Source organism: Pelmatolapia mariae, linkage group LG23 (assembly GCF_036321145.2).
Source record: "Pelmatolapia mariae isolate MD_Pm_ZW linkage group LG23, Pm_UMD_F_2, whole genome shotgun sequence".
Lineage (NCBI taxonomy): Eukaryota > Metazoa > Chordata > Actinopteri > Cichliformes > Cichlidae > Pelmatolapia > Pelmatolapia mariae.
In genome coordinates this window covers 26,539,546-26,566,808 of record NC_086246.1, presented here as the reverse complement: position 1 = coordinate 26,566,808, position 27,263 = coordinate 26,539,546, and the positions used below count along the sequence as shown (strand labels likewise).

The following is a 27,263-nucleotide window of genomic DNA, read 5'->3' as shown; positions in this document are numbered from 1 at the left end:
AGGTTTATTTTGGTTTTTCAGCCTAATGATGGCCTCCCTGAGTTGTACTGACATCTCTTTGGACCTCATACTGAAAATCCACTCAACAGCTACCAAACAAAAATTCATCACTTGGAATCAACTCCTAGGTTTTTGAAGTAACAAAGGAAACAGGCCTTGCCTGGCTATGAAACTGCTTTTCTGACAACTGTCCAATTACTTCTGAGCACCAGACCTCAGCACACATGCTCAGCAAGCAGAGAAGAAAAGACGAGTAGCAGCAAGAGCAACAAAAACCGTCAGTAAACTCAGAATTAACCCATCAGCAGAGCAACAAAAGCCTATCTGCACCTGTGTGAGTGACTCAGCCTGACTATACGGCTCACTGAGGGAAGTGAATCTCTTGGTGCGTGACAAAACCTGCTGTCACTTTATTTTACTCAGACTTTCAGCGTGCAGCTGCAGTAAAGCAGCTCCTGAAGGAGCAGAGAGGAGGAGGACAGACCTGAGATAAATGGAGATAACGTTTTTAAAACACCCATAAACTCCAACAGCCCTTGACACAAATATGTGAGTGTGAAAAGCTGCACAGATATAAATCCGTAAAAGTGATTCACTGTTTAAAAAAAAATCCAAAAACAGAAAACAAAACAAAAAGAAAACAAACAAAAAATAAAAATAAAAATCTGAAGGTTAGCATTAAAGGATTAATAGATCCAGGGGAAGGAGTTAGCTCACATCTCTTACCCTCAGAGTAATGATCCATCACTCAGAGTTTTTAAGCACAGAGAAGCTTATTCTGTCTGTGATATACATACAAAAGCCTTCTCAAATATGAATACATCAGTTCCTCTGCTGAGCTCGGGCTGACGTGTAACGTGATACGAGGCTGCCCAGGCGTGCCGTGACCTTTCCGGCCTTCATACTTTTAGAGGAAGCACCGACAACATGACGCTGGCTGCCAAAACTCTGTCGACTGTCGCCCAGCTGATTCACAAGAACAACAATGTGAAACAGCAAGTGACAGTAATCAAGAGTTACAAGATCACACCACGCTATCTGTGCCACATCACACATGTAATAAACTCCACTCATACTCACAAATGTCCTTACTGTCTTCAGCAACCATTCAGTTAGAAGGTTTCAAACACTTCTCTCAAAGAAGGCAAGACTTCATTTCGTGAAAAACCAGAGTGCGAGACAAAGAAATAAAGGACTGTTTTTGTCTTTATGCGCCACTCAGATGTTATAATTAACAGGAAAAGGCTCAGTGGGTTGGTTAAGAGTCATATTTCCACCAGTTTGTGCGGGTGGCGTGCTGTCATACTTTCACAACTCTTTTAGGGCTAAACATGGACAAAATAAACAGACACAGCCTGGCTGTCAATCACTATTTCTGAGCTTTATTTTTCTTTATTTTTCTTGACATCAAATACGAAAAGTCTCCATATGTTGCAAGAAACGCCAAGCATGGGAGCTAGCTGAATCCCTCCTCCAACCCTGTTTTCCTGAGGGCAGATCAAATGTGCACATCTAACCTCACTGCACAAGTAGCTTACTTCTGAGCCCACAGTGTTTGTTGTGTATCTACTGGCCTCAAACAGCTCTAAGATATGGAGGAAATGTAAGTAATGTAATTGTACATCACTGCCAGCTACAATCTTTTGGGGTTTCACAGCTACTCAGACAAAATAAGACACATGAGGACACAATATGTCTGATTGATTCATTGGATTTTAATTTCATTTCACTTTCAGTGATTATAGTTATTGTCTTGTGTTGTAAATCAAGCACACCTTTTCTTTTACAGAGGTGCATTTTCACCTTTTCTTAAAAGCAGTTTAGTTCAGCTCAAGCAAACATAACAAAAGGGAACACCACCCCTAATTTTTCCATTTACATCCCATTTAAATTTAAAGAACTCTAAAAAAGCCTGTTTTTAAAAGCTCAATAAGCTTGTCAATGTTAAATATTCAAGAATAAAATACTGACAGAAGCAGTCCTGATTCTGGCCATGTTGGTGCAGCCCTAAGACATGACTTTGTATATAAAACCATATGTGGGAAATTATTATGAATGTGAATAAATGACGGAATTAAAATCCACACTACCCGAGGCCTGTGCTGTGGGTTTTGTGGATTATGATGGCAGATCACTTTAAGGTCATGTCCTATGCTCACCGCCATAACACCAGTATACATTTTTAGGTATTTGTCATTGATACAATAATGCTGCTGGGCATCAGTGTATCGATACAGGGACACCAAATACCAATATTTTATTAAATAAATTAAAATGTTCTGGGCATGCTATGAAAAAAAAGGAGGGCTCATCTCATGCTTACATTAAATCAGCTCAACTGAAAAACCCTGGACACGCTTAGCTTCGATGATTAATCACAGCTAATTGCTGTATTATCAGAAACAGACTGCTTATAACCAACAGCTTGATCAAATTTAATTGCAGACTGATAGCAGACTGAGTCCATCTTATGGTAACTTTTATGGCAGGTTTGAATGACAGTGTTAGTGTGGACACATGAAACAGTATTGACAACGTTTAACTTTGACAATATATGATAACATGATAATATTATATTGAGTATTGTGATACTCTCCTAGCATGGGTGTCTGGTTATTCCCATGTCAACTATCTAGTAACTAAAAAGAAAGCTGCTTAAACAAAGCTTTTAAAAAACGATTGAAAGGAAACTGTTGACAGTAACAAACTTGTTTCACAGCTTAAGGCAACAACAACAAAAGGCCATTGAGGTGATGAAGGCACGCGTACAGGAAATATTAGCAGCTGTTGAAAAGTAAACAAATGACTCCACCCAGCACTCGATAGCAGCACAGAAAGAGGAAACGGTGGATTAAATGGTGGAAAAGCAGGGTTTAAGCAGACTGGTAAAAAGCTCAAGCCAAGATAAGGTGGAGCTAAACTTAGGTCTTAAAATCCCAGGAAAAAAGACCACCTAGGATACGTTTGAGCTTACATTTGGCTCGTGCTGAATGTCTGGATATAATGTTTTTGTATAATTTGCTATTAACAATAAAATGCTGTTCAGGTTTTCTTTCACTATTTACTTTTAATATAAACCTTCATAATTATCATTATCGCAAATGTCCTCATTGGAGTTGCCATGGTAACTTCTGCTCTGAAGCAGCTGATGTTTGATGTTTTTTAATGAATGTAGTGCTCTATAACCCTTAATGTATGATCCTAAAACAGGGCGCCCGTCCTTGGAGACCTTATGATAAATTTGAATGCAGTTTTTATATCTATTCTTCACTGTCAGAGCTTTAAACCCCAGCACTGATGCAGCTGAATGGAATGGAATACTGGAGTATGCAATAATCTGTCAGCTCCTCCTTGACTTAATGATAGAGCGCTCTAACACTGAGAAGTCTGCTCTGACTTCAAATAGGCTGAACTTTATTAATATAGCAGCTCTTCTCTCCAGTCTTACCGCTCACACATTCATGCATCTCTTTTAAAATCCTACACTACTGAACAAGCTCTCGCACAGCACTGCAGCAGCTGTGTCGCCTTGTATTTAACCGTTTTCAACCTCTCCAAACTTTTCTGTGCCACCACCACCTCTCGTAGCTAAACTTACAAAACCCTGGTTGACCTGTGAAGCTGATAACCACGTTTGTGCAACACCTTAACCTGCACTGCTGTGCGACACTGCAAATTTTCCATCTGCTACCAAGTAAATACAGGGTCAATACTGCCGTTACCAATACCAGTACCGATACCTTCCACAAACAAAGGCAGCTTATGTAGTGTGTCATGATTTATGAGATGAATCATTATCAATTTACACACGAAACTTAAGAGGACAAAGACAAAATATCGAACTTACCACACTAGTATCGATACCAATACCGACATAGTATCGACACTAAACGATTGTTGATAGATCCGCACACCCCTGCTGAATTCCAGTGTCACATGCGAATATGTAGTGCGCTAAAAATATTTTTCAGACAGTAAAATGAAACTATTTTACGTGAAACACAGAGCTAGAATGTGAAATTAAATATGTAGGAAAGCGGGTCCTGGATCAAAACAAACTCTTCCCTGCTTGTGAGAATCGGATGAACCCAGCATCTCAGTTTCTTCCTCTTCTTGTCAATTTATGTGCATTTTTACAGCAGATTTTTGTGTTTTGTATTTTGCTCACTGTATAAAGCCCTAAAGTGAAACCAGAAAGTAGGAACATATCCTGGGTATATATCTTGCCTTATAGTGCAGGCCACAGGTGCCATGCTCGTTGGTTCTAGTGGTTTAGGTCTGTGGTCTCTCTGATATTTGTTGCCTACTCACAGTCTGCTGATGGGAAAACGGGAAAGAGGAAGTAATCTGATCTGGGGTCAGTGGGGACGATGTTCCAGGCATATATTACAATCTGAAAACGGCAGCAGAAGGGCAGGGTTTTAGAGCAGATCTGCGATGTGTCCCTCTCACATCCGCAACTCTTAAATGAACCCGCAGTCAGGGTTGGGTTAGCGGTTGTTCTTGCTGTTCATTTTCAACCACTGAAGCAAAGCTGGAAAATAAAAATGACACAGCAGCAGCAGTAGCAGCAGCGGATCAGTCGTCAACATTTGCACCCATGCTGCTCGACTGAGCCGATAACAGTTACCCCTCTGTGTGTGTGTGTGTGTGTGTGTGTGTGTGTGTGTGTGTGTGTGTGTGTGTGTGTGTGTGTGTGTGTGTCCTCTGGGATCGGCATTAGAATAAAGCATGAATAATTTCTTCAGAGCGACAGAGCAGCTGTAGTCCTTTCACATGAAAATGAGCATTGCCCGCAACCTCAACAGAGTACACCCACTTTCTCCCCCTCCCTCTCAGCCTCATCACCCTCACCATCCATTTCTCACTTCAATCGAGCTCAACTCTGGCTCGAAAAAGCTGCAAATGCCACGACTTCTCCTCAGCCCTACGAGCCAAAGAAACCCAGACAACAACAACAAGCTGACGTGTACATCTGTTAATCACGTTTCTGATATTTGCTGAAAACGTCCTGGAATATATGAGCTGACAGAGAGGGATGTTGAGTATGAAAGGAGAGTCAAAGCCTCACTCTGTGTTTTGTAGTGTGAAACTGCTTCTGGCTTGAGTCAGCACCCACTTCCTTCTGCTGTTTCAGGAAGTGTCTTTAAACAATCTGGCCCACAGCAGCAGCAGCTCTAAGTCTGGCCAACAATAACACACAAACAATAAGGTGCGTGTATTTAATGCTTCCCTACCTTTTAATAAGCAAACCACCCCCTGATCACACTTAAGAGCTGATATACTAGTCTTCCTACACTTCAGATTCTGACTAACAAATATCTCCTGAAGGTCTTTTAGACCTTTTTAGAACATAAAGGTTGGGTTTGTAGACATAGGATTAAATATAGTGAAGCCTGACTTGTTTAAACCAACCACCACACAGCTCTTTAAGGAAATGAAACAACCACAGAAGTAAAACAGCACACAAACCACTCAGTTCCCCAGTGAAGAGAAAGTTGGCAGTCACATGTTGACAGGTGAAAACCTCTGTTTAGACACATTGGATACTGACTTGTCAGGGATATTTCCTTAACAGCCACGATTCAAACAATACCTGATGATGGCTTTTCCAGCATAAACGTAAGACGAGTACAGTTCCGGACATTAAATAAACACACAAAGGGTTACAGAAGACGGTAGGGCTTTCAAACGTGAACCAGTGAAGCCGCGGAGGCCTTTTCTGCTCAGGATTATGCTGCAACATGAAAAGATGCAGAAAAGAAGTGTCTTCAGCTTTGGAAGACTAGAAGAGAATGAAAGCAGAAGCGAGCTGGCAGTGTCAACTTGCGAGTCTCTCTTTGATGGAAACTGTAAGCACTGGTTCCTGCACCATAAAGGAAGTAATCACTGAAGACTTGCTGATGAAGAACAGAAGCCTTAAGCCAACAAACACAACACAGGGCTTTTAAAACATCTGCAAGCTCCGCCGCTTCAAAAGGAAATGACCTTCTAACTATTGTTGAATACAGCAATGCTGCAAAATACTACAAACACTGGGTGTGTATCTAACACCCGTCACTCTGCAGCCACTGTGGTAATGCCTGTTGAGAGGTGTGAGCAGGCAGCCATGACTTTTATAAATGGTGACAAAGACATCAAAAAAAATTTGACTTTTTAAGCGTGTCCCCCACGTGACCCATACAGTCTCTTTTTAAGGTTCTCTGCAAAGAAACAAGTAGCTCCTTCCAACTATATATGACCATTTAAATTTGTACTTGTATATTATCATCATCGTCGTCGTCTCTTTCTCATTATATCTATCCCCTCCTCTACCACTGCTCTCTCTCCTCCCACATCGCCACCTCTTTCAATCCACTTTACCTCAAGCCTCATCTCCTCAACTGAAGTCAGGGCTCTAACACACGAAAATGTGCTTAAACATGCTCATTTACTCCCAATATTGACGCAGTTAAATACTGTCAGCAGATTAGAAATGCGACCCTCACATCTCCAGACAGCTGAGAAAAAGCTGGCTAAACAACAGCAGCTGGTTATCGGCGAACATGATATCAACTAATGTAACTAATGTTAGGCTCGAGTGTCCTAACATTTCCCTCTGATAAACAGTTTGATTACATTTTATCATAGTATGAGAGTTTATTCACCAAGTGTCCGAGTCCAACAATGTTAAATCCACTTCAAAGCAAAGTTTCACTAATGCAGGCTAACAGCAGGTAACAGAGGCTAACAGCAGCTTACCACGCTTACCAACAGTAAAGTTTAAGACATCCTCAAAAATCGATCTCCATATTGCTGTCATCAGACATTAGTGAGCTTCACCAACTCATCAACTTGTATTGGACTCCTGCCACAAAGTTTTACAGCCTCCTCCAAAGTACATACAGGGCTCGCAAAATTTCAAAATCCCTGGTAGCCCTTCGGGCAGGGACTCTTCAGTTTTTGGTAGCCCAAAATAAATTTAAGTAGCCCGAATAAAAAAGGGAGCAATTTTTTTTATGTTTTGTTTCCTGTTTTGTTTCTGTTACAATATTATACTTTAATGTATAATATTGTAACAGAAACAAAACATTAATCAAAAAATTGTTGAAACACAAATTACAATATTGTATAAAAATTACAATCATCAACTCAAATACTTGGTTGTAATTGAACAGAAATTTCTATGAACTTGTAAGAACTGTAGAACAGGAATCAGTCTGTGTCAGATCCTGAATTTGAAATTTCCACTGAAGTCACGGGTAAGAGGCAAGTGGAACCAAGATCTAGGACATTTGCTTTTTGAAGTTTGCAAAGACTGCTAAATTTTGCCAGTGGTAGTTCACTCTTTGCAACATAGTACGCTGTTCTAAACAGATTTTTCAGGTTGATTTTTAGTATGTTATTTACAGACTGAGCAATAATCCATTTCTTGCATTTCTCATGGGTTCTAATGGGGACCTTTCTTAAAATTACTGGTCCCAGTAACAAAGGCACTTGTCGACTCAGAAATCGAGGGAAACCAACAACACACCCGGCAGAACATTATGTTATTTACACGGGTGCACATGAGTGGTCCGCATGTGCGCTTTCGCTGTCAAAATAAAAGACGCGCACCAGATAAGAAGTTGCAACGCGCGTTTGCATACATATAAAAGGCACTGTTTTTGTCCGCTAGAGTGGGATTTTCACGGCACATTCTGCACCACATCTCTGTTCATCATTTGTTTAAAGCCAGCTCACCTCCTGCAACCACTTTTCCTAGAATACGCGCTTCTTTTGTGGTTCGGACTCCATCTGACATTTCTTTGGAGGTGGAGGAACACCAAAGTAATTGCTTAAAGGAGCTTCTTCGACATCTTTAAGAGTTCTAAACAAATGTCTGTCCTCCTCCAGAAAATCTTATGGACGCAAACACGCGTTGCAACTTCTTATCTTGTGCGCGTATTTTATTTTGACAGCGAATGCGCACCTGCGGACCACTTATGTGCACCCCTGGTTATTTAGCTTGTCATATTCCAGCCACAGAAATTCTTTTGTCCATGAAACCATAAAGCTGCACTTTCTTTTTGCCTTATAGTCTGATTTGTCATAACTTTTCCGTTTTGTGGTAAGCTTGAGCGGGATCGATCAACTGCAGACCAGACAACAAACGACGGAGGCTTCCAGAAAAGTGCAATCAAACGATGAGTTTATTAGCAGCGGAGAAGACATATCAGGATATGTTCTCTGACATAAATACATGTGAAGAACATTTATAAGGCACTGGGGTATACGCCCCCCCATGGCACACTGGGGTATCCGCCCCCCCATGGCGTCAACACAAGTCAAGAGTTCATCACGTACAGTCAATATCTTGTACATCTTTAATAGTTATAAACAGACCTGAACCAGACATATAACTTCCCTTTTCTGCAACACCTTTAATGCACAATCATGGTCTTAAGCCTTCAGAGCGCCTGAAGGCTGGCTATCACCTTCAGTCCTCTGTTTCCAAATAGCTAAAAAGCAGCCGGTTACCGAAGGGTCAGTGACACTCGCCTTTTAAGGTAACAAACTTCAAGCTGCAGGGTCTCCAAAAGCTAATAATGGACCCTCGTCATTAATCACTAAGCAAACATGACTGCAGGCTGTCTCAAAAAGAGCAGAAGACACTTGGGCCTTCGCTCAGGCCTGCTACTAGATTTTATGTGTATTTATGTGTATATATATGTATTGTGTATAGAATGACCATAAATAAACCTATGAATGGAAAGGTTAATGTGATGACAAACATATTCAATGCAATAAGAACCCTGTAAACAATATTACTGTTAAAATAATACTGTAAAACACGTTATCAATGCATTCATCATAAGGCAGATTATATAATAGCAATAAAAGAATCTCTGAATCCCAACACTGTCACTTCTTCACCCTGACCTGTCTTATTTGGCTCAGCAGAACTAAAATATATATCCTGCTGCCTTTACACACGCACTCACATAACGCTCAGCGATTCTCTGCGCGATCAACCTCTCACATGTTTAAGCTTGCTGCGGGAGATTTCACTTGTCATGTTTGATAGTAAACTAACGATTGATAAGACGATGTCAGAGGAATTGGTGCGCAAATTATCGTCACTCACCAATCAGTACTGTCGCTCTCTATACACAGTTCGCGCGATTGCAAAGTGAAAGCAAAAAACAAGCGCAAATTCAAATGCGATTTCAATATGTCACATATAGGGCTGCTCGATTATGGCAAAAATGATAATCACGATTATTTTCACTGAAATTGAGATCTCGATTATTTGATGATATTTATTTAACAATAACAATGTATTGAATAATGGCTTTAAAGATTGTCAAAAATAGTATAAAATAGTGTGCAAATACTGATAACAGTGCAAATGTTTGCAATATAAAAAATAAAATGTAAACATCTATGTTTAGTGAACTTTGCCATGTCGCTCTGTGGTGCAGCTACGACACCAAAGTTTACACACTATGTCTACTTGATCCACGTCTGACTCCGCGAACCCATAATGTTTCCACACCACTGAAGGGTTTTTTTTACCTCTCTTTTCAACCAACGGCAGTCACTCTCCTCTCCAAATAACTTCTGCTTAGCTTTCCGAGCTTCCCTCTGTCAGCTCCTCTTAATTGTTGTGCCGTGTGTTCGAAACGCAGAGAGGTGCGCTCGATTTGCCACACGGAGCAGCGCGAGAGTAAAGCACGAGGGAGGTGCTAATAATCGGCTCAGTCATTTTTAATGATCGTTGAAAGCCCAGATCGTAATCTAGATTAAAATTCGATTAATTGAGCAGCCCTAGTCACATATTGACAGTGGTTCACCGATGCCAATGACATATTTACCCAGCTACATTTCCGAAAGAATGCAAAAGCATTGACATATATTTTTCCTTCCTATGATAGCCCGACGGGCAGGGCAGGGATAGATTCTGGTAGCCCGACTGGAAAAATCGCTAGCCCCGGGACGTCGGGCTAGCGATTTTGCGAGCCCTGACATAGATGTGAACTCACATGGAGAGCTGAGGCAGCCAGAGTTGTTAGTCCTACACTGACCATCATAGCCAAGATTATGAACTTAAACTCGGAGGGGAAAGAAAACAACTCAGTTGACTGCAATCTCCAATCAACTGAGATCTAGTGGTGAGATTTTATATACTGTGAACTATTTTATATTAAGTTGGCATTCGATACACCATTCCCAAATTCTGCTGTTGACTGGCTCTTTGGGGAAAGGGACAGGTCAACATATCTATTAAGGGCCATTCTGCTGTGCTTTGTTCAGAAAGTGAGATTCAAGATGAATTCTGTCTTGTAAAAACCCATCTAAAAAATACAAAACACAAAATCAAATGTGATATTTGGCACATTTGACAGCACTACAACACCAGGATGGTGGCATTTGTCATTACTAAAAAGCAGCAAATCCATGTTTTTTCTTTGTCCTTAAAAGCCGTCAAAACTCAGTCTTTTTAAGTTGGCTTGTGCTCTAATTGTGGCTTAAAATAAAAACAGAACAACAGTTTTTTTTAGGATTTTAACATGAATTCAGAGACTGAACTGCCGTTAAATTCATCATGTGGGCACAAACATCAGGGAGTTTTGAAACCACCTTTTGTTTTTTGCTAACTATTCTTCATCCTTTTCTCAATCACGGCCCTTTATCTACTTACTAAGTATGTTTGTAATGACACAGTAAAACTACCAGTCACACTTCAGCCATGAAAGCAACAGTTATCTAACATAAAATCTCTATGTGGTGAAGCTGACTTACAATTACTAGAAAATAAAACTTTCCACGGCTCTAATTGTGAAAACTGATACTCAGACTGCTGCTGGCTTTATTTCACTGTCTTGTCCCTTGATTCAAAGCAACTTGTGAGTCGTGTGAAAAGTGAAATGCTTCAGTGCTTGCATGTGCAGGAAAAATTTATTTTGCTCATAATGGTGGAAAGAAAAGCCGCTAATAAACAGTTCTACGTGACCTTATCTGGTGCGAAGGAGAAGTAAGTCACTAATAATGAATCATCACAACGACACAAAAAAATGTCACCATGATGAAGGCGGCAAGACGGAGCACTAAGGCTGCTGTAGGTAAAAATAATATCAATAGGCTGGGCGTTGGAGGAAGGGGGTAGTAAAGAAGCCAATAAAGTAAGATATGCCAATATCCTGACTGGTTACTCACCTCAATGCCTTTTAAATAAAGGTCATCGTCACCCCTTAAGACTAAGATTTCACTTCCCTGCAGACACATATGGACAACTGTATATACCAAAAACACAGCATTGCTTATATTATCCTACCTCCTTTCTTGCTAGCATAAGGCTTTTTACACTAAGTTATCCTATGTAGGAGATGAATTCTTCCTTTCCCTCTACATATCACTGCACATTTGATTTTCTTTCAAATCATTTGCAAACAAAATGGTAAATGGCCTGCATTTGTATAGCGCTTTACTCAGTCCCTAAGGACCCCAAAGCGCTTTACACTACATTCAGTCATTCACCCATTCACACACTGGCAATGGCAAGATATGTAGCCACAGCTGCCCTGGGGCGCACTGACAGAGGCGAGGCTGCCGGACACTGGCGCCACCGGGCCCTCTGACCACCACCAGTAGGCAAACATGGGGTTAGTATCTTGCCCAAGGATATTTGGCATGCAGCCAGGAGGCAGCCTGGGATCGAACCACCGACCTTCTGATTAGTGGCTGACCTGCTCTGCCACCTGAGCTACAGCCACCCCAAACAAGACACAAGCAGATAGCAACAGAACACTGTGTATTACCGTTTGGCAAGTGGTTCCCTGAGGTTCCTGGCAGTCAATGGTTGAAATTGGATGTCAGGTAAAGTGGGTGCTGCACAAATACATCCTTGAAATTGGTTGCTAGCAGACTGCTGCAGTTAGCCATAGTTTGCATGGTAGACGCCGACTTGTCTGCAAACATTTGTCAACTGCAACAAGTGCAACACAAACCAGAAATGAAGAACATTCACCTTCCAACATCAGGGCCCTTTTAATGTGTTAAATGCAGCACTGAGGCCCCATCTCCAGTTTACACCAGTTTTAGTTCTCTGCAAGTAGTTGAGTGTTTGCAGACAAGTCTGCATCTTTCATACAAACTAAGAGTGACAGCAGCAATTAGGGCTGCCACGATTAGTCGACTAGTCACGATTATGTCGACTATTAAAATCGTCGACGACTAATTTAATAGTCGACGCGTCGTTTGAAGCTCTGTAAGATCCTGAAAGACGCAGGAATAAGTAGTAGGATTTAAGAGTGTAATAACGGACTGAAACAGAAGATGGCAGAACTGCATGTACAAGGATGCCAGCTGCCGTTAAACCCCGAAGAAGAAGAAGAAGCAGTGTCCGGTATTGTAGCTGTGTCCAAATTCAGAAACCGCATCCTCCTGAGGCCGCATTTGTAGGCCGATTACGTTACAGCGACACGACAAAGACTGTGCAAATTCGAAGACTCCAAAAAATGGGGCCGACAAATGCGCCCTTCATTTCTCTAGATTTGAAGGATGGGTCGGATGTATACTTCGTGGCCCAACCTATTCCAGAATTCATAGCGCGGCCCTGCTCAGGTTCCAAAAATGGCGGCAGCTAGTTAGTTTTAATATTACTCTTATTATTCTTTCTGGGTCACAAAATAAACGTTTAACATATTTTCAGGCGAGAATGTAGCTGTGTAAACTTCAAATATCTGCTCAGTTTATCAAGACACCACATATTTTCAAAAGCGCTCCGACATTTTCAGAGACGTCTGTTACCCACCAGCTCGATAGCGAGCCGGGGTTCAAGGCTCACTAGAGCCGGTGAGAACACCGGACTCCCAGCAAATCGTTTTCAAACCCACCGCCGTCTTTCGCTACTCAGGTTAAACATGATATATAAGTCACTTAGATAACTTAAAAATGTTATTGTTTGGCTTTTTTCAGTATTTTATTTATTCCTGAGTAAATCGGTTTGGCTGAGATTAAAGTTATAGTTTTTACACAGCTGAATAAATGTCAAACAGACAACTGATTATCAGAAGTGTGAGATGCTCGAGAATATACTCCGGTGTGCTGTTATATTTTAGATAGCAAGGAGCAGACGGCTGAGTTTATTAAACTTCACCGAAACAATCTGCAAATTTCATTAAAATTTAATAAACTATCATCATTGTCTTTATTTTTAGTTAGCACATACCTTAAACACTTAAAGCTGTAAGCTAATGATAGTTATATAAGAGCAGATGCATGCTGGTGCAATAAGCTGTACGTTTTACTCCCAATGGATGCATGATCTGATTAGTCGACTAATCGCAAAAATAATCAGTGACTAGTCGACTATCAAAATAATCATTTGTGGCAGCCCTAGCAGCAATCAATTTCAATTTCAATTGAATTTAAAATTCTTTATTGTTCCACAAGGGGAAATTAGTTTAGCAGCAGGCAACAATAAGAGTAAACAAAACAATAATATTAAAATTATAATTACAATAAGAGCAATAAAAAGCCACAGGACAGTTATTTGCCATTAAGGAGATGGGTTGCAGTAGGGATAAAAGAAACCTGGAGTGTTTTGGTCTTCCTCACAGGTACTCTAAAACAGCGGCCAGAGGGCAACAAGTCAAACTCACTGTGAAGTGAATGGTTCAGACAATTAACAACAGAATGAGCCTTCCTAAGCACATTTCTGTTATAAATGGCAGAAAGTCCATCTTGCCAGCACCCTGACATTTTGCTAGCAGTTTTTACCAGAAGTCCCAACCGATTCGTATTCTTCACAGTCAAGTTACCGAACCAGGCAGCGATACAAAAAGACATAACGGATTCAATAAAAATTCCATAAAACAAAGACAACATCTCAGATGAGACATTAAAGGATCTGATTTTCCTTAAAAAGAACAGTCTTTGTTGAACTCTTTTAGTAGTGGCATCAGCATGAGGTTCAAAGCACAATTTATGGTCAAGTACCACACCTAGACAGTTCTGGTCCTGTTGGATTTCAGCTCTGCTTTTGATACTGTAGATCACAGTATCGTGTTAAACAGACTCAAGAACTTGTTTGGGATTACTGGTGCTGTTTTAAAATGGTTTATGTCATATTTGTCTGAGAGATCTTTTACTGTTTGCATGAATCATGTGACGTCAGAATCAACAGTTTTGCTGTGTGGGGTACCTCAGGGATCTGTCCTGGGTCCAATTCTCTTTCTGCTTTATATATTCCCCCTAGGCCAAATTATTAAGTCCTATAAAATATCTCCTATCATCTCTATGCTGATGGCATTCAACAATACTGTTCTTTCAAAATTTCTGAGTTTTATAAATTGTCTAATTTAAGTAATTGCCTGACAGAAATCAACCAATGGTTAAATGACAATTTCCTCCAACTAAACTCTGATAAAACAGAAACTCTAATTATGGTCTCAGAAATTGGGCAGCATATCAGCTTCTTAGACCCTCATGTAAAATCGAGCCTCAGAAACCTCGGTGTCATATTTGACAGCTCGATGTCGCTCGAGCAGCATTCTAAGCAGCTGGTCCGAAACTGTTTTTATCATTTAAGGAATATTTCAAAACTCAGACTAATGGTGTCAAAGCTTGAACTTGAGACGATTATTCATGCTTTTATTTCCTCCCATTTAGACTGCTGTAATGGTCTTTTTACTTGTTTTAACAAATCAGCCTTAAATCGTCTTCAGACTGTGCAGAATGCTGCAGCACGTCTCTTAACAGGCACCAAGAGAAGATCTCATATTACTCCAGTTTTAGCCTCCCTTCACTGGTTGCCTGTAAGTTTTAGGTTTCATTTTAGAATTTTAGTTCTAACCTTTAGGGCCCTACATGGTCAAGCTCCCCAATATTTATCTGACCTGCTGAAACCAAATTCATCTTCTCGAGCTTTAAAGTCATTAGATCAGAGACTGCTGGTGGTACCGCGCACTCGTTTTAAAACTCGTGGTGATCGGGCCTTTCAGGCAGTGGCACCACGGTTGTGGTATTCTCTTCCACTATCTCTATGCGGCACGGACTCCATTGATTCTTTTGAAAAACAGCTGAAAACATTTTTATTTAGAAAAGCATTTGATTAATTTCCTCGTATGTTGTTTTTATTGTTTTATTGTTTTACATTGCTGCTTTATTTACTGTTACATTGTTTTATATTTCCATTTCTTGTGTTGTAAAGCACTTTGTGATTTTTAGCTGTGAAAAGCGCTATATAAATAAATTTTACCTACTTACTTATAACTTTCCACAATCCCAATATCAGCAGTTTTAATAAAAGTGGGTGAGGAGCAAGAAAAGAGAACTTTCTAAAATCAATACTCAGGGCTTTAGTTTTTTATACATTCAGTGAAAGGAAGGACTCATCACGCCAACTAGTTGCTAGCAACTAAAGCAATCAGAAGGAGGCTTCTGGTGTAGCACCCTCATTGCGACTCTGGACTCTCCTCCAGCTGCTTTACACGCCCACTATGGATCACAATGTCATCTGCAAACATAGTTCACAAAGACTAGACCGCACTGACTAGAAGTAGGGCAAATCAAAATTTAAAAGGAATTCAAAAGAAATTTCTTATTCATCTTGCAGGGAGAAATCAGTATATCATTCCTCAAGGTTTGCATCCTCCTATTTTCCCTGCCTGTCTGCAAACGTTCGCTGCTTCCCAAATATCTGAGCCAGTTAATACCTTCTCTGCCAGAAAAAGCAACAGCATCTCCTCAAGAGGTGTCCCATCATACCCAAACTGCACCTCTCCGAAATGGTGTCAAATATAAGCCTGTGTGGTTACAATGGTGGATTCTCATAGGGGTGGGCGATATAAACGATATACGATAGAAACGATATAAATTTGGCCAACGATAGAGATTTTGACTATACCGCTCTATCGCGATAGCGCATGTTGATGATGTCATCAAGCTGCGCCTGTTTTGGTCGAAAGCATCGCAGCGGCTACAACCATTATCATCTGCAAATTATGCCGGGCAACAGTAATAGCAAAGAGATGAAGCACTTTTGAAATATGGGGAAAGCCAAAAACTGCGCTTCCTCCACTTCCGTAACATTGATTCATTAATGTTGAATTCTCTCGCAGCTGTTCTATTCCCATGTTCTTGCAGTATATTAATAACTAACCTTGTACTGTGGATGAATAATCTCAGTTGTTTTCCTGACTTAAGTTTGGTCCATTTAAAGCATCCTGCTATGCGATTGCATTTGTCCCTAACCACCAGAATCCCTCACGTTAACTTTTATCGAGTGGAAAAAAAGTTGGCGTTCATCCTCCAGCTTCACTGTGCTAATGTTATGCTAACATAGCTGTGTCGCTAGCAATCACGTAGCACAACATTATATACCAGGTAGTCCAACTTCAGTAACCCTGCAAACGCCACTGCTGTTTAGTTTTCTGTCTTCATTTATGTTGGAAATGGTAGCAGAGCTGTACGTTTTAATTAGTTTCAAAAATCTCTCAGTCAGAACATGGTTTGTCATGTTTAGGTGGAAACTAGCAAGCTAACTTCCTGTAAACTTGCAACTCTGTTAAATTTAATAAATTCTGTTTTGGATGGTTGGATGTTAAACTTAATTGTTACACCTGGTAAAGCAGCAACGCTGATGATTTTATTAAAGATGAAAGAATTTAGACCGTTTTTAACTCTCAGTATTCGTTTGACTTTGGGACCAGAGGGGGACGGAGTTTTGGACCCAAATTACTCCGCGAAGCTCCTCACTGCGGCAGCCGTAATGCTCTGACAATCCATCAAGCAGTGCGGCTTACCAAAGTTGTACTAAAACATTTTTAACAGATTTCTGCACGCCCAAATCGGTTTGAGGTCAGTAAGCACAACCAGAATTCATACACAAGGCACACTCTCGATTTTTGAGAAAATTAAAGGATTTTAAGTGTGCCTTATAGTGTGTAAAATACGTTATACAGAAGAAAAGAATATATCGTGATATATATCGTTACTGCACGTGCTTCAAATTATATCGCGATATGGATTTTAGGCCATATCGCCCAGCCCTAGATTCTCATATTAAAAAAATAATGAGATCACCATGTGTACAGGTCAGTCATTCCCCAGGCTTCAGACTGCTCTGCGCTCAGTGTCAAATGCTTTCTTTTCTTACTTTAGGGCTCTGTTTGATGTCACTGAGAGCTGATATCTTGGCTCCGCCCACCTGCAATTCAAGCCTTCTGTTTATGAGGGGCAGCCAATGAGAAAACAGATGGCTTTTAAAGGGACAGAAGCTAGAAAGGATCTGGAAAGAAACTCCAAACTTACTTTACTTACTTAATTTGGAGAAAATGTTTTTGGTGCGTAAGTTCAAAGGATTATTTTTCTTTGTTCCCTGAAAGAGACTCGAGAGAACAATCAAATAAATCAATATTTTGTGTTCTGATAGCAGGATAATAGGGGTCTACACACCTGAATCAAATGATTACTTCATTACCAGGCCTCTGCAGAACTTCAAGACATGTTGAGGAAATAATTTAGCCATTTAAATCAGCTGTGATAGATTAAGGACACATCTAAAACCTGCAGGACACCGGCCCTCGAGGCCTGGGTTTGGACACCACTGGGGTAAGCAATGGTGAAGACTTAGATCACAGAGGAATAAGCAACAAATTCAGACATTCAAAACTGCATATTATAATAACTGTAGCGGCAGGAATACTTTTTTCCTACTCTATTTGACAGAGGCTTTATTGATAGCAAACTCATTATCGAATTGGCTTACTGATGTTTTTCTTTATCGAGTCCCTTTATTGATTCTTGACCTGGTTTTACATGAGGGAACAAGTATACCCACGCAAATTTTCAGTGTTGATACAACTGCTTTATTATCTGAAATCCTTCTCCCACATTTAAAATGGAGGAGGTGAAAAAATATTTGTATGACCATCATTTTCATTCATGTTTCAGCATGTTGCTGTTGGCTTCACCTCAACTGAAATAAGTTACAGAGAATACAATGAGCCAGAACCTGCAGGGATTAATAAAGTTGATAAAAGCACGTACAAGTCTCATTCTTTGGAAAAATTTGGAACCGGTTTCAAGTGACACCCGTTTTCAGTTTCCATCTGAAAAACCAGTGCAGACATGGTGAAATCAAAGCATCTAAACTATTTTGTAGCCAACTCATCATTACAATTTTACACTAGCTTGAAGCAGAACTTTTCAAATTCCTCTTAACCAATCTGTCTCCTTGTATTTTACTTACTATTTATTTTATTAAGTTTGCTCGGGTAGCTGTAGCTAGGCGGTAGAGCAGGTCATCTGCTAAACTGATGATTGGTGCCAGTCTGCATGCTAAAGTATCCTTGGGCAAGACACTGCCACGTAAGGACTTTATCTAAACTAAGTCTACTAAAATATGGTTTATTTCTTACCAGAACTTTTCTTTGTGGTTTAAAAAGAACTGTTCACAAAAGATATTTGTAGAAGAAACTAAATAACTCATGCAAATCTGGAATTAAAATTATTTCCTTTTCTTTTCCTGAACAGAAGTAAGATGAGGTTAAAATAAGATACTTATCGGGTTAAAATTACACTCACCAGACTTTCAGGTACACCTGTTCAACTGTATATCAGAGATTAAAGGTCAGTACAATTGCCACAAAAGCAAAAATTCATTTTGCATGTAAAACCGGAAGAGCTCCACTTACACAGGAATCGGGTTGGCAGTATTAACTATGTGATTTTCATGCACGCCGCTGTGCGATAACAGGAAGTGACATAATTTTCCCAGGAATTGTCCCCACCCCTCAACACCCATCACTGATGCTATTAAAAACTCTTGTTTGACTTTGTGCCTTTCTATATACAAGTTTCTGGACACTTCGAACTTTGACTGCACTACTGGAAATGGTTTTGACAAACATGCTGTCTTTTCGCACACTGCACATAATCCACATTATTTTTGTTTTCACAACAGTTTAAACTTGAACTTTATTTCCATTTACAGTTTTGAGGGAGACAGACTTAGCTAGAAAAACATGTTAAAAAAAAACAAAAACCAACAACATTTAACAATGATTTATTGCACCCTTTAGCATTTTATTTAGTTACATTGAACTTATTACAAACTTATTATTAAAATTTGGGACATAAAGGTTGCACTGAGGTACAGTAAGTTGAAATGCTTCAAAAAGGATGCCACTGCAGCATGTATAAATGTAAAGATAAGCACTGGTGGACTTGTTCTAAAGGGTAGGGCTGTGCGATATGACAAAAATCTCATATCCCGATATAAGACATTTATCGTCCTGACAACGATATAAATCACAAAAATGTAATATTTTCTGTAAATTCTGTGAATCTCGGTCAACTCAACTTGTGTGAAGTTTTTCCAGCTGGGCGTCCTTTACCTGGATTCGAGTGTTTTAACCGATGCATGAAACTATACATTTTTAGACATAAGTTGTAACGGCCACCATTTTCTTTAAAGTTTGAGTCTAAGGTTTATTTTTTAAGCACCTGACGGCTTTTTTTTTTTTTTTCCTTCTCATCCTAACTCTCTGCATACTCTTTCACGTGATTCAGTTTATTTTGAAAAGTCTCAACAGGATCTTGAGCTTTATTGTGAAAGGTTTACGTGGAAAACAAACAAGCGGACAGCGGAGCCACGCGATGGTTTTACCATCATTAGCGCTAACGACAACACGTAAAAACAGGCTCCTCCGTCAGTAGTGTGGTTATATTAAATAAAAGAGAAAGAGAGAACCTTAAGAAATTAATATAACCACTACAGTGACCATTAAAACGATGAAAACATATTGCTGTAAACAGTTTATTTTAGGACACCACGAAACAAATGATAGCGTAATAGGAAACGATATATATATATCGTCATCCGATATATATCGTTATATTGAACAGCCCTACTAAAGGATTAAAAAAAACAAAAAAAGCATCCAATCCAATAGAGCTCAGTGCATTTAGGCATATAAACAATGATCTGCTGAAGTTCAAACTGAGAATCAGAGTGGGGAAGAAATTTTACTTAGGAAACTTTGATGTGGACCAAAATCTCAAAGAAACATTTCCAGCACCTTATTGCCACAAAGAAATTAGACAGCTCCAACCCAGTACTAGCAAGGTGTACCTCATAAATTTTCCAGCTTTATGTCCAAGTGTATTTATATTTTACAAATGTCTGTATTTTAAAAATACGATATTTAACTTATATGTAAAAGCACTTTACAGAGGAGTCACATGTTCTGCAGCACTGGGGGATCTTTTTGCAGTGTTCATGAGAGACCACGGAGAAACAAATCACGTTTTCTGCCACGCTCCATGGTGTGGTCCCAGCTTTGTCAATGCATACACACACACATATTTCAGTCTTGTTTTTGATCCCACCCCCTCACTCCTCGTGAATTATGAAAGGGAGGCTGCACAAGAGCATCAGCAGACCGGACTGCCTGTGTACAGTCAGTCAGAGCTCCTGAGCTGTGTGCATCTGTGAGTGGAAGAGCGTTGAAGGCACTCCTTTTGAGGGTATTTACTTCTTGGCTAACAGTTTACAGAGAATGAAAATGTTGGCACATGTTACGCAACTTCATAGCCTGGAGCAAAGAAATCCCAGTGTGTGTAATTAGCCATAAAAGACAAGTTGCATGCAGAGAAAACTGAATATTAAAAGTGGGGTATTTAAATTCCCCCTCTGCGAATTGTGGTGGAGGGGGTTTGTGTTTCCCAGGGATCCCAGGGGCTATGTTGTCCATTGTCCGCCCCCTGGTAGGTTCACTCATGGTGAATTGATCCCGGGTGGGGGACCAAACAAAGAGCAATTTAGAAGACCCCTATGAGTAGAACATCAAGGGAACAGTTCACCCTGCCCGGGATAGGGTTACCAGGCCCCGCCCTTGATCCAGGCCTGGGGAGGATCCCTGAGGGCGAGCGTCTGGTGGCTGGGCCTTAGTCCATGGGGCCCGGCTGGGCACAGCCCAAAATAAGGACATGGGCCCATCCCCCTGCAGGCCCACCACCCGCAGGAAGCGCCATAGGGGTCATTATGTGCCCCCACGACCCGGCCCCGGACAAGCAGAAGATGGATGCATGGTATTTAAATGTGAATAACATTTGGTTTATATACTGTACTGTAGGAAAGCTTTACATGTCTTTCAGTTTCTGTTGATCGGTTGGAACTGCAACAGACATGAAGACATCTTTGCGGGAAACTCAAATGTAACCTTAAATTACCTTTAGAATATTTGTTGGTGCCTCTGTGAGATAACGTCTCATTACACAGTACTGTAAAAAAGTCTCAAGTCACCTCTCATTTCTTTATTTTGTTTGGGATCATTGTCATGCTGGAACATGAAGCCACTGCCAATCAGGTGCTTTCCAGATTATGGTACTTTACTGTGTTCATAATTCATTAATTTAGACACAGACCTGCAACACCACTGGCTGAAAGCAGGATTTTTTTTTCTCACTGTTAAAGACGTGACTTTCAAATACAGTTCATCTCTTGTAGACAGTTCTCTTTTTAGGCTTGCCACTTCTTTGACCTCCGATTGTCCAATTTCCTCTGATTTTTATAAGGACAAACTGCACACCATGCTGAGATATGCAAAAAATTTCAAGTAACATCTCTCTGGGAATCAACTTGTTTGTGAAAAGAAATACTATTTTGTTTTTTGGAATTTTCCATGGACTTATCTTTGGCAATTTTCATAGATTCAACTAAAGAAATGGAAACAAATGTTATGTTTCTGTGGCAGGATGATAGTAAAAAAGTGCCTAAAGATACATTTTAAAATTGATTCTTTGCTGAGCTGTCTGTTGTGTGCAGACACAACACTGGTTCATCCCTTGAGTAAGGAGCCTTTTGTGCTCAAGTGATTCATATGTCAGTGTTACATGGGTTAACAAAAAAAAGGAAAAAACTTTTGAAAACCTTCAGAAAGCCTGGAGAACTATTGCTCAAGAGCACTTAAAAAATGAAAGAAAGGTCTGGCTCCATGGAAGCAAAATATAAAGAAGTGAGAGGTGGCTCAAGAGTTTGCTCAAAGTAGATATTATTAATTTAACTTTAAATTAGTTTTACCCCTTACATCAGACCAGTGCTTGGTATCAGCAGATACCCACAGTCTAGTTACTGGTGTAGGATCGGTAACTTCTCATTAGTCGCTGATCTCAATAAATGAAACCAGAACTAGCAGATGTGATAAAACGTTTCTCTTTGGTTTTATTCAGGTTTGCTTATGTCCTGAATCCCAGCAAAATGCTGATGGCAGCGGATCTACTAGCTCATCTCCACTGTCTTTCCATCTTTGTGCTTAACATGACCTGATGACATCGAGGGTTTATGGAGCGATCCATTTTGATGAAGAGGATGACACAGCTCATTACCAACCGGCCTCCTCCTCCTCATTATTATGTAAGCTACATACTTCTCCTCCTGCATGTATTAAAACAGACGGGTAATGAGACAACAGAGAACATCTGCCACGACCGCCGCCGCACACGTGCTCGCTGTATACATGACGAGAGCGCAGAGAAGCAGAGGGAGACGCGTATGAAGATGAATCAACGTGCTGCCGCCTGACCCCCAGCTCGGCACTGACTGACCCCCAGCTCGGCACTGAGTGGGAGAGTTTGATGAGTCACCACGCACACACAAACATGACAGAGATAGAGGAGGGCAGTGACCAGATGGCTTCAAATCACATCAATCTGTCAATACAGACAGAATCAATACGCCATCTTTCTAAATTCAGAGACTAAATTTATTTAACTTGACATACGAAGCCTCTTCACTCGAAGGTAATTAACGATCAACAGCAAGCAAGTGTATCTGCTGCTCTTCTTTCTCATAAACTGGATTTATTTAGAGAAAGTTAACCCTCAAATGTGGCCAATCCTGAGTCATAATCAGAATTCCCTCTTTTTCTGTTAGTTACTGTCTCCATTACTCGGTTTAACTGCTGCATAGGCAAAGATGTAAACAAAAAACTGTAAGAAATCGTTAAAAAAAAAAATCACTGTTTCAAAGCCTCCCTGACTTCTAAAATATTACATATAAACTCAGCGAACACTTCACCAGACGGATACAGCTGTTCAACTGCTCGTTAACACGCAAATTTTAACCAGCCAATCACATGGCAACTGCACATCAGGATGTGGAAGAAAGGTGATTTAAGTGACACTGAATGTGGCATGGCAGCTTGTCTGGGTAAATCAGAAACTGCTGATGTGCTGGGATTTTCCCACACAATCATCAGGGTTTACAGAGAATGGCCAACAAGGGAATGGCCAGACTGCTTTGACCTGAAAGGAAGGCAACAGTAACTCAAATATGCACTTTTTACAATCAAAGTATGCAGAAGAGCATCTCAACAGTAGAAGACCACACTGTATGCCACTCCGGTCAGATAACAACAGGAAACTGAGGCCATGGTTCACACAGGCTCGCTAAAACTGGACAATAGAAGATTAGAAAGATGAGTCAGAATTTGATGTAAACAACATGAAAGCATGGATCTGTCCGGCTTCATATCAACAGTTCAGACTGCTGATGGTGTCATGGTATAGGGGATATTTTCTTGACACACTTTAGGCCCCTTAGTACCAACTGAGCATCGTTTAAACACCACAGCCTACCTGAGTATATTTACTGACCATGTCCATTCCTTGACATGGTCCCTGGACAGTGCACCATCTTCTGATATATGTGGAGCCGATAAATGTGCTGCAACTCTGCAATGTTATCATGTAACGTTGACCAAAATCTCTAAGGAGTGTTCCCAGCACCTTATTGACTCTACAACACGAAGAATTAAGACAGATCTGAAGGACTTAACACATTTGTGTGGAACAGGTGTTACATTTAGGCAGTTGTTTGAGTGTGTTTTACTTTGAAACTTATAACCTATATACTGTAAATTTAATAAACCAGACTAAACTTTTAGGGGTCTGTTTACATGCCTGAAATCAAAGATGCAAAAGCCAGCTGGAAGACTTATTTGCTCATCATCTGGCACCAGCATAGAAGCTAATTTAAATCCAGTCATACACACTCGCATTGAAGGCCTTATTTCCTGGCAGGTCACCCTCCTCGACCACCACCACCACCACCACCTCCTCCTCCTCCTCCTCCTCTAGAGCATCATCAGCTCTTCAGAAATCGATGTCCAGCTGACCTTGAAACTCAAAACCAGCAGAAAAAAACTGCAGTAAAGTGCGCGGACCACATGTGCCAGCATCCACACGCAGTAACGCGAGAACAAATGGCCATGTTGATGCGTGCATGAGCCGCAGCATCACTGCTGTAAGCACGCCCAGCGGTGTCATAGCAGGACACTGTGTATGTTTACACTCCTGTCACACACACAGAGGCACGGGGTTGTAGGAAAACGCATCGTTTTCCTCAATAAGTTACGTAATAGAGGCAGCAGGACCGTTTCTGCGCTCTGACCCGCCTGCCACACTCAAGAAACCACCTACACATCTTAATATGTCCTGTCAGTACAACATTGAACACTTCAGCGCATTTATACCCTCCGTGCTGTCTTAGTTAATGTCCTCTGCGTCTGACGTTAGACGTCAGTTACAAGTTTTATCTGTGAACTCTGTCTCCTTCACTGAAACCAAACCAAAGCTTCCGTTTCCCAACTTACACTCAGCACTATAAACACTGACAAAATCCGCAGAAATTAGCTCTAAACAGCCGACAAAAAACATCTTAATACGGCGTCACCTAAATTAAGGTTTACCGTAAATAAACTCTACTTACCGGCTCGGCCGCGTGCGGGATTAAATATCCGATTAACGAGCAGAAACACAAACTGTTAGCAGGAGAACGTCCTCAAAGTGCCGCACTGTTTCCTTCACTGCCTCTTTCTGGCTGCAGCAGCCAAAGCCGTCGGCCACGCCCCCTCCGCACAGCACGCCGGCAGCGTCATCACGCAGACCTTTACGCAATTTACGTTACTATTTTTTTATACAGACTGACAAAAATTAAGAAATTATCTTCCTTAATAAGAAGAAACTGTTAAACTTTGAAATAATAAAGCTATTTCTTTTAATGTTTGTATTTTTTAATCTCCTCGTATTTTATTTTGATTTGTATTCACTGAGAGAATGAATAACTTGAAATGCTTCCTCTTATCTTCATCAGTGCTCTTCAATTTGTAATATTATTTGTTAACAGGATTTCTGATTTGTTACTTTTCCACAGTTGACTTGTCTTGTTTTTACAATAATTTGCTTTGACTGCAGCCTTCAAAAAAATAAAAAATAAAAAAATAAAGACTGTATCTCTATATAACTTATATACAGTCAATGGCTGAGACTCCAGCAGCAATATTCAATAAGTTTCAAATCAGACTGGGTCCATGTTACCAGCCAAACGGGTAATCATAAGTAAGGTTTTAATTCCGTATGTACGTATTTGGGTGTTAAGGTGACATTTTTGCGAGAAAAAAAAATTATATAATTAGTTATAAAAAAAAAAAAACCTGAACACGTATGTATTTAAAAAAACATAAATAAATAACCGTGTTAGAGTTACTACAGCAACAGGTTGTAGCTCACTGTGCCATTTTTGAGCACAACTTTGGTGCTTTTGCCTCATTTTTAAATTAGTAATCCCAGTAGCACAGTCTAAGCAGAGACCTCAGTGCTTGGCAAACAATCAATAGAATCAATATAATTATTTAAAAAATAAATAAATGTCAACCGTATAAAAAATATAAACTTCAGGAAAAAACTTGATTTTGTGTCTTTAGGCTATTGTTAACAGCAAGCATGAGGTTAGTGCATATGTATTTTTATTGAAGGGATTATTGCAAAGGAAAAAAAAACTTCTCCTGGGGAACTACTGCTCAAGACCACTTAGAAAAGATAACAAGATCTCGTTTGTAATGAGTTGGTGGAATGCTGCTCATAAAGATGAGTAGGTGTTTCGACTTCTATATAATTATTTATTAAATACACAGAAGGAAACATTTTATATAACAGTAATAAACTACTCTGTCTCTCTGACAAAAACATGGGAGTTTAGTTGAACCAGGAGGGGGCGATATTGCTCTTCTTACCATGCGTTACATGCAGGGTATTTCTTACAGTATCAGTCACATTTATTTATTTATTTATTAAAAACTGCTGAACCCACTCAATTCAATTCAATTTCATTTATACAGAGGCGAATCACAACATTTTCCTCAAGGCGCTTTAGATTGAAGGGTAGAAAGCCTACAATAAAAAAGAAAAAACCTCAACAATCAGACTACCCCCTTTGAGCAAGCACTTGGCAACAGCTGGAAGGAAAAACTCACTTTTAACAGGAAGAAACCTCCGGAAGAACCAGGTTCCGGGAAGGGCGGCCATATGCTGCGACCCGTTGGGGGTGAGGAGAGGAAGACCGGACAAAAGACACGCTGTGGAAGAGATTAACAATAACTATTAATTAAATGCAGAGCGGTGTATAAACACATATCTGATTCAGCCCTTAGTATATGCTCTATCAAAAAGTTCAGTTTTAAGCTTAATCTTAAAAGTAGAAAGAGTTTCTGTCTCCTAAATCCAAAATGGGAGCTCAATAGAAAAGACACTTCATGAGGGCAGCTGAACCTTGTACATAACAAATATTGAAAAAACTCATGCCTGTTGTAGACAAAAACCTAAAAACATTGAATGTGTACTTCTGTCTTATTTAGGTCATTTTTGTAGTCACAGAAAATCATTTAAATTCATTTTATCCTTAAATTATTTTAACCCTCTATGGCAATGATTGTAAATTTTCAGACAAAAAAATATTTCAACGTACTTTTTGGGAGCTTGGGGCTCCGTGTTCATATGTAAATCAATACATTCGTCCCTCCCACCAACAGAACTTGGTTTGTTGCCTCAGGGATGATGATATTAGTCTTAGCAGTAGCTAGCACGGATATCTGGCCCCTGAAAGGACCCACTCCCGGAGGTCAAAGGTCAAATCATCTGCTACTCATAATTTTACTTAACACTGAGGTGTTTTGTGTCACAAAATAAGTAAACAAATGAAAAATAAATTTAAGGGACAGTGTAATCACCTAAAATTTGCCTTGGTTTGAGCTCCATAAGGCAGGGATACCAAACTCAATCACAGGAAGCGAAAAAACTGAAACTACGCTTTAACTTTTAGGCCAAACAGGATGAACATTTATTAAATAGACCAAAGGTAACCGTGTTTTGAACAGAACTGTGAAGAGAAACAGCCATCATCCAGAAAAGCATTAGTCTATCCGGTCTTTAAGTGATGACGTGATGAACCCTGCTTC

The 27,263-nt window shown here is 40.1% G+C and overlaps 1 protein-coding gene across 12 annotated transcripts in view; it reads right to left on the bottom strand.

Annotated features, from left to right (window-relative positions):
- Positions 1–24,853, bottom strand: part of inpp4ab (inositol polyphosphate-4-phosphatase type I Ab) — an 87,266-nt gene extending 62,413 nt beyond the window's left edge. For all 12 annotated transcript variants that reach the window (XM_063465701.1, XM_063465704.1, XM_063465705.1 and 9 more), the window contains exon 1: positions 24,740–24,853. The gene's annotated coding sequence lies outside the window, so the exon portion shown is untranslated. The remainder of the gene's footprint in view (positions 1–24,739) is intronic.
- Positions 24,854–27,263: the final 2,410 nt, after the last annotated feature.